General features: G+C 44.7%; 1 long non-coding RNA gene across 1 annotated transcript; it reads left to right on the top strand.

Annotated features, from left to right (window-relative positions):
• The first annotated feature begins 825 nt into the window (after positions 1–825).
• LOC111850278 (uncharacterized) lies at positions 826–2,344 on the top strand. The gene is made up of 4 exons (XR_002839757.2): positions 826–917; positions 1,228–1,282; positions 1,767–1,823; positions 2,272–2,344. It is a non-coding gene; the product is annotated as an uncharacterized lncRNA (long non-coding RNA).
• Positions 2,345–15,741: the final 13,397 nt, after the last annotated feature.

Raw genomic sequence — 15,741 nt, 5'->3', positions numbered from 1 at the left:
GAATAAGGTAAACCACATTTTGGGTATCAAGGGAGATTCTATCCTGCACGGGAAAGTTCCCCCCAGACCCTAATATTATTTTGATTGGTTTAAAATGTATTTGGAGATTTGTATGATTGTCCTTAGTAGAAAGGCCAAATTTGGCATGCACCAGCAGATCTTTAAGATTTTTGTTTTTCCTGTAGGCTGAAATGAGTCGGTAATCCCGAAGCTGAGGGACCACCTGTTGAACCTTGGAAAAATGTCTTTTAAGGTGAGTATTCAATTTAGTAGCTGCAGAGGAGTAAGTGGTGATTAATGGAATTATTTTGGAGTTAATTGTAGGCGGTTGTACCTTGTTTGTAATCTCCCGTAATGTATCTGCTTTGATGTGTCTTAAAAACCGTTTGGTATATCCCCGTCCCCTAAGGGCCTTAAATAGAATGGAGGTAGCAGTACCAAAGTCCTCTGCCTCTGTACAGATGCGGTGGAATCTAATCAGCTGTGATTTAATAAGCCCCGCAAAAGTGTGCTTGGGATGGTAACTGGTTTTGTGCAATAAACTGTGAGTATCCGTATCCTTAAAGTAAACTTTTGTTTTAAAGGTCCTAATACCCTGTACTGGTTCACTCAGGAAAACTGTAGTATCCAGAAAATTAATGGAAGTGGAGCTGATTTTATGTTTTACTGTGATATTTGGATGATGGGTATTCATTAGATCAATAAAAGCGCTGAAAAGAGTCTCTCCATGTTGCCATACCCCAAATATATCGTCCAGGTAACGGAAGTATACATCAGGGAGATGTTGGCTTTTAAGAAACAGGGTTTCCTCCCAGTCTGCCATATAAATATTGGCATATGCTGGGGCAAACATTTTGCCCATCGCGGTGCCCCGCACCTGAAGATACATCCGGCCATCGAACTCAAAGTCGTTCCGGGTAAGATTAATTTCCAGCAGTTCTAAAAGCTGTTTATCTGGTCTATGTGGCTCTGAGTACTTGGAGAAGACTCTTTGCACCGCTCTTAACCCCAAAGATGTTGAAATATTTGTGTACAAGCTGTTAATATCTATTGTGAATAGGAAGGAGCCTTCCCTCACCTGGACCTCACGAAGTTTATTAATAAAGTCATACGTGTCTTTTAAGTAACTATTATGATGTTGGGAAATTGGGTTTAAAAAATAATCTATGTATTGTGCTGTGTGATAAGTGTTGCTCCCACAGTCCGATACTATTGGTCTCCCCCTAGGTATCTCACCTGGAACTGTCCATAAGGTCTGGTCCATGTCGATCTTTGGGAGGAGGTAAAATAGCCTGGGACGAGGGATATCTGGGCCCCTTAAAAAGTTTTTTTGTTTTAAAGTGATAAACTTTTCAGAGTATAAAGAATCAAGAATTTTATTAGTCAGGTCAGCTGTTCCCTGGTCTAACGGGTGAGTTAAAGGGATATAGTAATTAGTGTCATTTAGTTGCCTGGATGCCTCTAGTTTATATTGTTGACTGTCCATAATGACTATCCCTGATCCCTTGTCTGCCGGTTTGATTATAATGTCTTTATTATTACGTAATGTATTGATGGCCCTCCTTTGTTCTGCTGTTATATTGGATTCTGAATCGGATTGATGTTTTATTGTTCTAACAGTTATATTATTAAGACGAATTAAATTCTGAATGCTTTTTGAGATTTGATTTAACTTAGGTTCCCATGTTGAAGGTTTTATAAATGGTATCCTGTTCCCTTGTTTTGTAAAGTTAAAGTGATCCATTATTTTTAATTTTCTATTGTAGTGATACACATCCCTGGACAGTTCCTGTTCATCTGTACTCTTGGGTGTAGGGATAAAGGTAAGTCCCTTCTCCAAGAGCTCTTTTTCATCTGCTGTGAATCTAAATGTTTTTGATAGGTTGAAAATATTACTATGTTGGTGTGTATTAAATTCACACGTCTCCACCCTTAATAGTTTAACTGTTGGCACCAGTAGTCAAAGATCAGGGTTGCTGTTTCCCTAGTCCAATGGATATGGTCCCTTGGATCTACCTTAAATCGTAGTTTATTTAGTTCCATTAGGGACTTACCATGACTCTCAATATATTCATTGATTACTGTTAAGTTTTTTTGTTGTTCTAGGGGTAAAAGGTCTGAATAATGAATAATGGGGGTATATATTAAGGCATTTGGAAAGGTGATTTTAGCTGTTCTCCACAGGGTCTGCAGTTGTTTTATTGCTGTCTCATGTGGTTTTTGTACCCGATTATTGATACCTACTGAAAGGATCACTTTTTGTACTTGTAGTTGTGGAGACACTTTTTCAAGGACCGCCGCGATGTGCCGAAAGGTAGCCCCTGGAAAACTGTCCACCTGCGCCTGTGGTTCCTTAATCTGGGGGATCCTGCATAGGTTGGAATCCCCTATGAAAATAATTGGTTTATGGACCCTCAGTGACCATTCCATTGCTTTCTTATCCGAATTAGGATGTCTAAATGGTGTCCTGATTTTTACCCTCATGAGGTCCCTGAATTCCTCCTCTGATGCCGTGGAGGATGTAGAAGATTTTAAACCTGGTAGGTATAATCCTTTAATAGTATTGGTCCCTGTACAATGTTTTTGAGGGTTAGGGTTAGGGTTAGGGTTAGGGTTAGGGTTAGGGTTAGACCCATTCCGAGAAATAAACGTTGTTTTCTTGGCGTTTTACAAGAAAACATTTTCCGAATACATAGGCTTCAATGATTTCTTGAACGAAGAGGGTTTTTATGGACAAAAAAGCGGAGTTCTTGAACTGTCAATTACAATCCCCTATTCACTGCCAAGAAATAAACATTGATGCAAACTTAGCCTTTTTCCTGCTTTGCACTGCCAGATTCACACTGATTTCCTAAAAACGGCATAAAATCCCATTTTCAAACACCAGGAGGCATCTGTGAGTCAATGCCAGATATGCACTGGAAATTTACAGATTATACACATACCGAAAACCACTAGGCGGCGCTATTTTCTAATGAATATGATGTATTTTCAGGACTTACACTTGGTTTTGATTGGCTGCTAGCTATTACAACTATTAAACGTTGTTTTCCAGAACTGATATCTTTTACAACTATTAAATGATGCTTTCATGGTCTATATGGTTTTCTGATATTACATAATGCTTTCGTGGTCTTTGTTGTTTTCTGATATAACATAATGCTTTCATGGTCTTTATTGTTTTCTGATATAACATAATGCTTTCATGGTCTTTATTGTTTTCTGATATTACATAATGCTTTCATGGTCTTTGATGGTTTACTGATATTAAACAATGCTTTGTCTGACAGTCAATGGCGACATCTTACTTTAGGCCTCAAAGTGACATTGAGGGCAGCCACAGCATAACCTTATTGGCTGTAGGTCTGACATTAAGTATATATAAGCTTTGTAAATATATAAATAATCATGCCAAGTTTTATGACTGTGGCCCTCACCAAAGGCCCGCAGCGGCCTCTCAAAGTCGCTGACGTAGGCAGCGTCAACAAAAGGCTGTTCGTGAAGTGTAGGCCTCAAAGGGCATAACTGCACGACCGTAGAAGCTATGACGACAGTTGAAAGTTTTCCTGAGACTAGACGATCTCCCCTTAAATTACGTCAATATATGTCCATTAAAATTATGCCTCCTTCATTTAGAAGCGGCGCGTTCTTTAATCTAAATTGTTAGGCACAATCTCGTTTTCATGATTTACACGATGCATTTCTGGATTATTGATTTTTCAATTAACGTCAATTAGGGAACGGCTCCACGGAGCAGCGACGAAGGACGACGGGTCAAAGTTCACCGGAAACTACGAGTCCCTCCAAAGAAGGCCCGCCATACACGTCCATTAAAATTATGCCCCCGTCATGCCCGTAGAAGGGGTTTCCTGACATCAAAGAGGCCAACTGCACCGTCTGGGCGCTCTCCATGTTAGAGCCAATTAGCGGACATCTCGGCGGAGGAGCGACGTAGGAGGACGGGTCAGAGCTCTCCCGACACCGGACGTCGGCGGCGCAAAGTCCCGCCATACATGTCCGTTAGAATTATGCCCCCTACGTACGGCAGAGCACAATTTCATATTTTGCCTCACCTGGGCCAAAAGATGGGGGTAAGGGTCTAGACTCTCTACCCCATGTCGAAAGGCTGCCGAAGCTCGGAGGGGACGTCGTTATAAAAATGACCATAACTGCAGTTTGGTTAGAGGTAGAGGTCTGAAATTTGGAATGCTGATGGGGGAGGGTGGCGTGCATCAGTGACTCGGATTTGGTGGGTCTAGACCATAAGGGACAGGTTTAATTGACCGTTTAGCGTCGGGTGGTCTCATGGCCGGCCCGTTTGAGCTAGGAGCGTGAGATTTGGCACCGTGGAGCCCCAGGGAGGTCTATATCACATACTGGAGAATCAGCAGTCTAGACCTCAGCACTAGGCCGCAAAGTACAAAAAGGTACCTGCGGCCTAGGCCGTGCGACCCAGAGGTCTGGATTTTTTACTGTGCACACATTGGACATTGACAAACACTCCTGTAAAGTTTCATCGATGTAGACCTCACACAACGTTTTTTATAGACCGTCAAAGTGAGTGACGTCGGCAATGTTAAGTCAATGGAGGCACCCACCTGTCACTTCACGGCCAATAACTTCAGGTAGGAGTGGCCTAGGAACTTCATTCAAAGTGTTCCTAAAACTACATAGTCTGCCCTTTAATTCCTTGTATTGATTTCCCCTTAATTAGTAGATCTTCGACTAGAACAAGCAGCTTAACTTTTGGTGAGTTTTCTGTGACCTTCGCGAATGCACTGTGCGGTTCGGAAAAGCATGATATGGCCTCAGGGGGCCTCACGGCTTAACCATGTGACCTAGGGGACTGAAATTTGGCATGCATAAACTAGGCAGGTGTGTCAATAACTTTGCACAGTTTCATGAACGCAGCGCCTACCGCAGAGCCGCAGCGGCCTCTGAAATTTGCTACAGTAGGCAATATAAACCAATGAGGACGTGGAACACTAGGCCTCAAAATAAGCTTAGGGGGGCATCACGGCCAAACCGTATGAGCCATAGGTCTGAAATTTGTCATGCGTGAACTAGGCATTTGTACAAACAAGTGTGCCCAGGTACATCGCTGTACACCTCAGGGAATAGTTTTCATTGGCCCTCAAAATCAGTGACGTCAGCAATGTTAAGTCAATGGAGGCACCCCACCTGTCACTTCACGGCCCATAACTCTGGCTAGGAGTGGCCTATGAACACCATTTAAAGTGCTACTAAAAGTAGACAGTACGCCCTTCGATCACATGTACAGAAACCCCCTTCATTAGTAGATCTTCGACTATAACGAGTGGCTTAACCTTTGGTGAGTTTTCCGTGACCTTCGCGAAAGCACTGTGAGGTTCGGAAAAGCATGGTATGGCCTCAGGGGGCTCACGGCTTAACCATGTGACCTAGAGGTCTGAAATTTGGCAGGCATAAACTAGGCAGGTTTGTCAATGACCGTGCACAGTTTCATGAACGTAGCACCTACCGCAGAGCCGCAGTGGTCTTGTAAATTTGCTACGGTAGGCAATATAAACCAATGAGGATGTGAAACACTAGGCCTCAAAATAAGCTTAGGGGGGCATCACGACCAAACCGTACGAGCTATAGGTCTGAAATTTGGCATGTGTGAACTAGGCATGCGTACAAACAAGTGTACCCGGTTCCATCACCGTACACCTCAGGGAAGAGATTTCATTGGCCCTCATAATCAATGACGTCGGCAATGTTAAGTCAATGGACGCACCACACCTGTCACTTCATGGCCCATAACTCTGGCTAGGAGTGGCCTAGGAACACCATTCAAAGTGCTACTAAAAGTACAGAGTCTGCCCTTCGATCACATGTACAGAAAACCACTTCATCAGTAGATCTTAGACTAGAACGAGCGGCTTAACCTTTGGTGAGTTTTCCGTGACCTTCGCGAAAGCACCGTGCGGTTCGGAAAAGCATGGTATGGCCTCAGGGGCTCTCAGGCGCTCCCACGGCTTAACCATGTGACCTAGAGGTCTGAGATTTGGCACGCATAAACTAGGTGGGTCTATCAATCACTGTACCAGGCTTCATGAGCGCAGCGATTACCACATAGCTACAGTAGGCCTTAGGATTTGCTAAGTTAGGCCATGCATCTTAATGGAACAGCATTTGGTGTTGGCTGAAAACTACCATGAGGGGGCGTGACGGCTTAACCGTATTAGCTAGCGTGGTGAAATTTGGTATGCTTAAACTAGACATATATATCAACCGGCGTGCAAAGTTCAATTAGCTTATGAGTTACACAATGTTACATTTTAATCGTTTAATTGTGTTAAACATATCATTACTGAATTGCATTCTGTGTGTATTATCAGTCTAAGACTTAGAAATTTAGCCTGCCAGCTCCAACCCGACAGGTGCAAATTGCAACATTGTAACATTCACTGAGCCAACGTGGGCGGGGCCTTGCAGAAGACGGTGGGGGGAGGGGTGGCCTTGTAGGCAAAATGCTTTTCTGAACTTACATATGTCGCCCTTTTCACCCCTGGGGGCAGTACTTGACCTAGTGGTAGGGGGCGCACTAGAGTCGCGGCCCCAGCGTCATGTGCTTTCGTGGATTTTTACAGATGTTAAATGTTGTTTTCATGAACTTAAACATCCACGAAAACACTGTTAACTATCTGAAAATGTTAAGGGCGTCACAGAGCTAGAGGTTACTCTCGGTCATGGCTTAGTGGAGGGAGTTGCCATAGGAACCTGGTCATGTGGTAGGCTCATTTCTCATGAGCCAGCACAAGAAGAGCAGGCAATGGCAGACGATCCTCGCCGCTTGGAGAAGCACACCGGGGGAAATTTGCCAGCGGCTGCGGGGAGTATTCCAGCTTCTGGGGACATGGACAAAGGTAAGTCACAGTTTACTTTAACTTATTTACATAACTTTTACTTTGCTTAAAATGAAGCTGAGAGGTCGTGACTAAATAACCGTATGAGTTAGCGGTCTGAAACTTGGCACGCATTACTGAGATATATTTGCAAACAACTGTACAAAGACTTATGACCACATACTTTACAGAACCTGTTTGGCAAACTTTTTAAAATAAAGTTTTAATTAGACGGTAATGCGGTACAGATTTTATACAGTGTTTTTGTGAACTAGTTTAGTTTCTGATATTAAACAAGTCCACCTAAACAGCGTTTAATATCAGAAACTCTACAAGTCCACGAAAACACTGTTTAATATCAGAAAGTATAGAAGTCCAGAAAAACACTGTTTAATATCAGAAAGTATAGAAGTCCAGTAAAACACTGTTTAATATCAGAAAGTATAGTCCACAAAAACACTGTTTAATATCAGAAACTATTGAAGTCCACAAAAGCACTGTTTAATATCAGAAAGTATATAAGTCCAGAAAAACACTGTTTAATATCAGAAAGTATAGAAGTCCAGAAAAACACTGTTTAATATCAGAAAGTATAGTCCACAAAAACACTGTTTAATATCAGAAACTATTGAAGTCCACAAAAGCACTGTTTAATACCAGAAAGTATAGAAGTCCACAAAAACCATGTTTAATATCAGAATGTACAAAAGTCCATGAAAACATTGTTTATTTTCTGACATTCAACAGTATAGTTTCTGACATTAAACAGTGTTTTCATGGATTTCTATAGTTTCTGATAATAAACAGTGTTTTCATGGATTTCTAAACTTTCTGACAATAAACAGTGTTTTCATGGATTTCTAAACTTTCTGATATTAAACAGTGTTTTTGTGGACTATACTTTCTGATATTAAACAGTGTTTTACTGGACTTCTATACTTTCTGATTTTAAACAGTGTTTTTCTGGACTTCTATACTTTCTGATATTAAACAGTGTTTTCGTGGACTTGTATAGTTTCTGACATTAAACAGTGTTTTTATGTACTTATTTATGACAGATATTAAGGCGACGCCCCAAAGCAGTGGAGCGGAAGGTTCGGCCAAAGATAGTAAACTGGATAAATGTGAGGAAGAAGAGGGCGAGGTGTGTGCCTTAGTAAGTTTCAGATTAATCTTCTGCTTAACTTTCATGTTGATTTTTGTTAATTAAAACATATATGCATAGATACATATTTGTTGTGTTGTTCTAGTCACAGCGAGCAGAGACTCCCCATCCACCTCGGAGAACCAGCAGTTTAAGCAGGGTGAGACATTGGGCCTCATTTTCTAAATTGCCGTGCTATATAAATGTCTATGTCGTCATTAAAGATATATCTGTTTTCAGCCAAATCCATGGGCTGATTTGGTTGCCGTAATCCAGAGATTCGAAATGGTGAAGGCGGAGGTGATTCACATGTTCGGCCCATCTTTCAAAAACGCAACGCAGATTGAATCTGTAAGCATGCTGTCATCTGATTTATTTATTTTTTTTTTAAATTAGAAATAATGACCACTGATAAGTCTCTCTCTCTCTAGGTTAAAGAAATATTATGCTCCTGTCCCAGGCTAGGTGTGATTTGTACAGAGCTCAACCTTACTGTAGACAATTTGATGTCTATGATCACAGAGATAAAAGAGTAAGTCATCATTTATCTTGCCAACAGTATTTTTTGTTTTACTGTTCTGACTTGTTACTCATGGGCCATGTCTGTGCCTTTCTATATTACAGACAGGTAGAGGAGATGCAGTTGACAAAGGATGCCTAAGTTATGTTTCTGGCTTATTGTTTTGTCTTTTGTTTAAATAAAAGTGTTTGCTGCAATCAATGTTTGTGAGTTTTTTTTCTTTAAATAATTTTGTCAAGCATACACTAGATATAAGTCAATCTGCAACGTCTCATGAGTGCAGATGTGACAAACATTTGAAATTAATGATTAATCAGTTATTAATTATGGTTTTGCTTAATATTAATATTAATGATGTTAGGTAACCAATCATGTCACTTAGCTATTGTTTTCAGATATTAAATAATGCTTTCATGGACAACCAGATTTGCACGTTTAATTTCTGATATTGGCATAACCCTACCCAGATCTGCAATGTTTAATTTCTGAACTGAACACATCTTTAATTCTCAGATATTAAATAATGCTTTCATGGACAACCAGGTTTGCACTGTTTAACTTCTGATATGGGCATAACCCTACCCAGATTTGCAATATTTAATTTCTGAACTGAACACGCCTATTTAACCAGATTTGCATGTTTAATTTCTGATATGGGCATAACCTTACCCAGATCTGCAATGTTTAATTTCTGAACTGAACACGCCTATTTAACCAGATTTGCATGTTTAATTTCTGATACGGGCATAACCCTACCCAGATTTGCACGGTTTAATTTCCGATATGGGCATAACCGTAACCCTAACCATACCCAGATTTGCACGGTTTAATTTCCGATATGGGCATAACCCTACCCAGATTTGCACGGTTTAATTTCCGATATGGGCATAACCCTACCCAGATTTGCAACGTTTAATTCGTGAACTGAACTTAGTACTTTTCAGATAATAATGCTCTCATGGACAACCAGATTTGCACGGTTTAATTTCCGATATGGGCATAACCCTACCCAGATTTGCACGGTTTAATTTCCGATATGGGCATAACCCTAACCCTAACCAGATATGCACGGTTTAATTTCTGATATTGGCATAACCCTACCCAGATCTGCAATGTTTAATTTCGGAACTGAACACGCCCATTTTCAGATATTAATTAATGCTTTCATGGACAACCAGATTTGCACAGTTTAACTTCTGATATGGGCATAACCCTAACCATATCTGCAATGTTTAATTTCTTAACTAAGCACTACCTTTTTTCAGATATTAAACAATGCTTTCATGGCATTTTATGTATTTCCCGAAAAACATATTTATTTCATGAAATTTTGATAAATTGTCTTATAGCGCCCCCGAGGTAAATTGCAGGGGCCTAACCGGGAAATATTTACCGACCAGCAATGCATTAAAATTGTACAACTTTTCACAAACCCTAATGATTTCCTGGAATTAAATCAATGTTTTCTTGGAAGGGGCCTAATTAGGGTTAGGGTTAGGGTTAGGGTTAGGGTTAGGGTTGGGGTTAGGGTTAGGGTTAGGGTTAGGGTTGGGGTTAGGGTTACGGTTAGGGTTAGGGTTAGGGTTAGGGGTTAGGGGTTAGGGTTAGGGTTAGGGTTAGGGTTAGGGTTAGGGTTAGGGTTAGGAGCCTGCCCAGAATGCCTATAATTTTTTCCGCGTTTCGTAAAAAAAATGTATGGGACTGGTTTTTTTCCTGGCCTGTATTTAGTTTTATGGCCTGAATTTAGGAAACCTGTTCTCGTCAATGGGAAAATCCCATACGTTCAAAAAGCCAAGATGCCTATAATTTATTAGAATGACGTAATCACTATTACGTAGTATCTGCTTTTGTACTGCAGGTGGCAGTATTTATTTTTTAAAAATATATTCCGTATTGCCTAAGTCTCATTATCTCAGGCTTATCTCAGACATTTATATTACGGCTTCTATAATTCAGTAGTAAGGTTTGCAGTAGCTTAACATAGGCTATGCGGAGAGGAGAGGGCCCTTCGGGCCCAAGACAGTCCGGCCAACTTAGGACAAAGGCCCCCTGACCTTAAGGCCCCACGTACACTCAGGCTGACCCAGCTTTCAGTGCACCTTCCCCGGCTACACTTAGGACAAAGGGCCCCCTGACCTTAAGGCCCACATGCAGTCAGGCTGACCCAGCTTTAAGTGCACCCTCCCTGGCTACACTTTGGACAAAGGGCCCCCTGACCTTAAGGCCCACATACGGTCAGGCTGACCTAGCTTTAAGTGCACCTTCCCCGGCTACAAAAGGTACCTAGCCACTGCCAACCACTCGGCCAACAGGGCCCTTCGGGCCCGGGAGGATCAGCCCTGCAGGATCTTCGGAGAGGGGTCTGCGGGTAGGGCCCTTCGGGCCCAAAACAGTCCGGCCAACAGGGCCCTTCGGGCCCAGGAGGATGAGCCCTATGGGCTCTATCTAGAGGGCCCTTCGGGCCCAAGACACTCGCCCAAGACAGTCCGCAAGCTGGGCCCGAAGGGCCCGGGACGATGAGCCCGCAGGGCTCTTCGGAGAGGGCCCTTCGGGCCCAAGACAGCCGGCCAACTTAGGACAATGGGCCCCCGACCTTAAGGCCCACATGCAGTCAGGCTGACCCAGCTTTAAGTGCACCTTCCCCGGCTACACTTAGGACAAAGGCCCCCTTGACCTTCGGGCCCACATACAGTCAGGCTGACCAAGCTTTTAGTGCACCTTCCCCGGCTACACTTACAACAAAGGCCTGCTGACCTTAAGGAGGCAACCATCTCACAGGTACCCAGTTTTAAGTGCACCATCACCGGCTACACTTAGGACAATGCCCCGCTGACCTTAAGGCCCACATACAGTCAGGCTGACCCAGCTTTTAGTGCACCTTCCCCGGCTACACTTAGGACAAAGGCCTGCTGACCTTAAGGAGGCAACCATCTCACAGGTACCCAGTTTTAAGTGCACCATCACCGGCTACACTTAGGACAATGCCCCGCTGACCTTAAGGCCCACATACAGTCAGGCTGACCCAGCTTTTAGTGCACCTTCCCCGGCTACACTTAGGACAAAGGTCCCATGACCTTAAGTGCACCATCCCTGGGTACACAACGCTTGACCTGGACCCATCGATGTAGGGAGGAGCCTCCTTGCCTGAGCATCGGGAGCAATGGGCCTGAGCCGCAGGGGCCCTCCCAGAATGGGTCACATCCGCCTGTCTCTGAACCCGCTCGCCAGCCGGGCGCAGGGTACAGCTGGGGGGGAGATGAGCGGGCAGATTCTCATGCTGGAGCCCGGTTGACACTGACTGTCCCCTGATATCCTGCCGGTACCATGCAAGAATACCAACCACAGGGCCCGCCCCCAAGACACGGCGGGGCGGCGAGGATGGGGAGGCTTCCCGTCTGCCCGGGCAGGAGGCCTGATTTCGTCTCGTCGCTCTCGGAACATCATTTATCCAGCATTAAGTGCACCATCCCTTGGTACACTTATGACAAAGACTACCTGACCTTAAGTGCACCATCTCTGGGTACAATTATGACAAAGGCCCCTAACCTTAATGACCTCCTGAGACCAGGCAACCTTCTGAAAGGTACCCAGGATTTAGTGCACCTTCCTTAGGTACACTTATGACAAAGGCCTCTTGACCTTGATGGCCTCCTAAGACCAGGAAATCATCTGAAAGGTACCCAGAATGAAGTGCACCTTCCCTGCGACTTAGGGTTACTGTTGCACCTGCTACTTATGGTACCACCCACAGTGCCCGCACCCAAGGGAGGGCAGGGTGGCGAGGCCCGCGCGGCTTCCCTTCTGCCCAGCTGGAGGCCTGGTTTCGTCTCGTGCCTTTTGGAAGATGATCATGTTGGCCAAAAAATGTAAACGTAAGACCAGGCAATCTTCTGAAAGGTGCCCAGCTTTCAGTGCACCTTCCCTGGGTACACTTAGGACAAAGGCCCCTTGACCTTAAGGACTTCCTAAGACCAGGCAACCATCTGAAAGGTACCCAGGAGTAAGTGCACCATCTCTGGGTACACTTATGACAAAGGCCCCTGACCTTAATTACCTCCTAAGACCAGGAAACCATCTGAAAGGTACCGAGGATTCAGTGCACCATCTCTGGGTACACTTATGACAAAGGCCCCCTTGACCTTAAAGGCCTCAGCTCTCCCCCACACCTTAAGGCACAACTGCCATCATATCCTTGAGGCCCAAATCTAACCATAAGACCAGGAAACCCTCTCAAAGGTACCCAGCATTAAGTGCACCATCTCTGGGTACACTTATTACAAAGGCCCCCTGACCTTAAGGACCTCCTAGGACCAGGCAACCTTCTCAAAGGTACCCAGGATTCAGTGCACCTTCCCTGGGTACAGTTTCACAGAGGGTCCGCTGGTTCCCAGACTTCCCTTTGACTTAGGGTTATGGTTTCAGCTGGTACTTAGGGTTATGGTTGCAGCTGGCACTTATGGTTACGGTTGCAGCTGCTACTTAGGTTTATGGAAAGACAGTTAGCCAAAGGTACCAAGGATTAGATGCACCTTCCCTGGGTACAGTTTCATGGAGGGTCTGTTGCAACCCTAGGTGAATCTACCGGTCGGCCCTGGTAACCCTAGCCGGCTTTTGGTGCACCTTCCCTGGGTACGGTTTCACGGAAGGTCCGCTGGTTCCCGGACTTCCCTTTGACTTATGGTTACGCTTGCAGCTGGCACTTAGGGTTATGGTTGCAGCTGCTACTTACGGTTATGGAAAGACAGTTAGCCAAGGGTACCCAGGATTAGATGCACCTTCCCTGGGTACGGTTTCACGGAAGGTCCGCTGGTTCCCGGACTCCCCTGTGAGTTATGGTTACGGTTGCAGCTGGCACTTAGGGTTATGGTTGCAGCTGCTACTTACGGTTATGGAAAGACAGTTAGCCAAGGGTACCCAGGATTAGATGCACCTTCCCTGGGTACAGTTTCATGGAGGGTCCGTTGCAACCCTAGGTGAATCTACCGGTCGGCCCTGGTAACCCTAGCCGGCTTTTGGTGCACCTTCCCTGGGTACGGTTTCACGGAAGGTCCGCTGGTTCCCGGACTCCCCTGTGACTTAAGGTTATGGTTTCAGCTGCCACTTAGGGTTACGCTTGCAGATGGCACTTAGGGTTATGCTTCCACCTGCTACTTATGGTTATGCTTCCACCTTCTACTTAAGGTTATGCTTCCACCTGCTACTTACGGTTATGGAAGGACAGTTGGCCAAGGCTACCGAGGATTAGATGCACCTTTCCTCGGTACAGTTTCACCGATGGTCCGCTTGAACCCTAGGTGAATCTACCGGTCGGCCCCGGTAACCCTAGCCGGCTTTTGGTCCACCTTCCCTGGCTACACTTATGGCCCAAATCTGACCTCCTACGACCAGGGAACCGTCTGAAAGGTACCCAGCATTAAGTGCACCTTCCCTGCGACTTAGGGTTACGGTTGCACCTGCTACTTAGGGTTATGGTTGCACCTGCTACTTTAGGTTATGACAGTCGGCCCAGGGGAAAGGGCCCTTCGGGCCCAAGACAGTCGGCCCAGGGGAAAGGGCCCTTCGGGCCCAAGACAGTCAGCCAGGGGAAAGGGCCCTTCGGGCCCAAGACAGTCGGCCAGGGGAAAGGGCCCTTCGGGCCCAAGACAGTCCGCCCAGGACGGGCCCTCCGGTACCAGGATCCTGATCTCCATGTTAGCCTTGTGGCCCGAGACTTCAGCCCCCTCCCGACCGCTGCCACCCCCGACTACCCACCCCCCTGAGGTTTAATCCCTTTAAGCTCCGCAAGATGGAACTCCGGACATCTGGTCAACCGTTTGCAAGTTTGGCCATCTGGTCAACTATTTGACCGGAAGTCCTATATCATATTATGGCTTCCCTTAGGCAGAACACCTATGGATCAAGTGTAGTGAAGTTGCAGCTTCTACTTATGGTTACTGTTGCAGCTGCTACTTATGGTTATGGAAAGGGGCCCTCCGGGCCCAAGGCAGTTGGCCCAGGGGAAAGGGCCCTTCGGGCCCAAGACAGTTGCCCCAGGCGGCCCTCCGGGCCCAGGATCATGATCTCCATGGGAGCCTTGTGGCCCGAGACTTCAGCCCCCTCCCGACCGCCGCCACCCCCGACCACCCACCCCCCTGAGGTTTATTCCCTTTAAGCTCCGCAAGATGGAACTCTGGCCATCTGGTCAACTATTTGGAGGTTTGGCCATCTGGTCAACCTTTTGTAAAATGCAGGCATCTTGTCAACTATTTAAGTCATAATATAGATTTTTGCGTTTTGCGTCTGTTTCCGAGCGTTACTACGCATTTCTTAAAGGTAACCCTAGGCCAGATTTTATAGTATCTATGATATAGGCCAGTTGTCCTATATCATATTACAGATAACCTAAATCAGAACATCTATGGATCCAGTGTAGTGAAGGTAGTCAAACTATAACTAATAATAGTGATTTAGTTCCTTGTCCTAGGGTGACACCAGGTGGTCAAACGGTGGTACTACGGCCACTAACCTAGAAAAGTAGGGCTTACGGCCAGAATTATGGGTATTGTGGCCAGGTGCGGTAGGGACGACGTAATATATAGCTAAGGTTAGTGCCGGGGCACTAATTAGGGTTAGGGTTAGGGTTAGGGTTAGGGTTAGGGTTAGGGTTAGGGTTAGGAGCCTGTCCAGAATACCTATTATTTTTTCCGCATTTTGTAAAAAAAATGTATGGGACGGGTTTTTTTCCTGGCCTGTATTAAGTTTTATGGCCTGAATTTAGGAAACCTGGCCTCGTCAATGGGAAAATCCCATACGTTCGAAAAGCCAGGATACCTATAATTCATTAGAAGGACGTAATGCCTATTACGTAGTAACTGTTTTTGTACTGCAGGTGGCAGTATTTATTTTTTAAAAATATATTACGGATTACCTAAGTCTCATTATCTCAGGCCTATCTCAGACATATATATTACGGCTTCTATAATTCAGTAATAAGGTTTGTAGTAGCTTAACATAGGCTAATGTCACAGCCCGTTTTACATGGCCAAAATTGTTTTTTGATCAAGTTTTTAAAGTATATTGTGTTTTTTCTGTCTGTACATCACATATATATGTATGCAGGCATAGCCAGATGTATTTGTGCATTTACTTTTTTGTTTTTAATCTTTATTGTCTATTATCTTTAATCGATGTAGCTAACGTTTTATCATTTAGTTATGCTTAGGGAGGCC

Source organism: Paramormyrops kingsleyae, unplaced genomic scaffold (genome assembly GCF_048594095.1).
Source record: "Paramormyrops kingsleyae isolate MSU_618 unplaced genomic scaffold, PKINGS_0.4 ups26, whole genome shotgun sequence".
NCBI classification, from domain to species: domain Eukaryota; kingdom Metazoa; phylum Chordata; class Actinopteri; order Osteoglossiformes; family Mormyridae; genus Paramormyrops; species Paramormyrops kingsleyae.
This window is presented reverse-complemented; position numbering and strand designations above follow the sequence as displayed.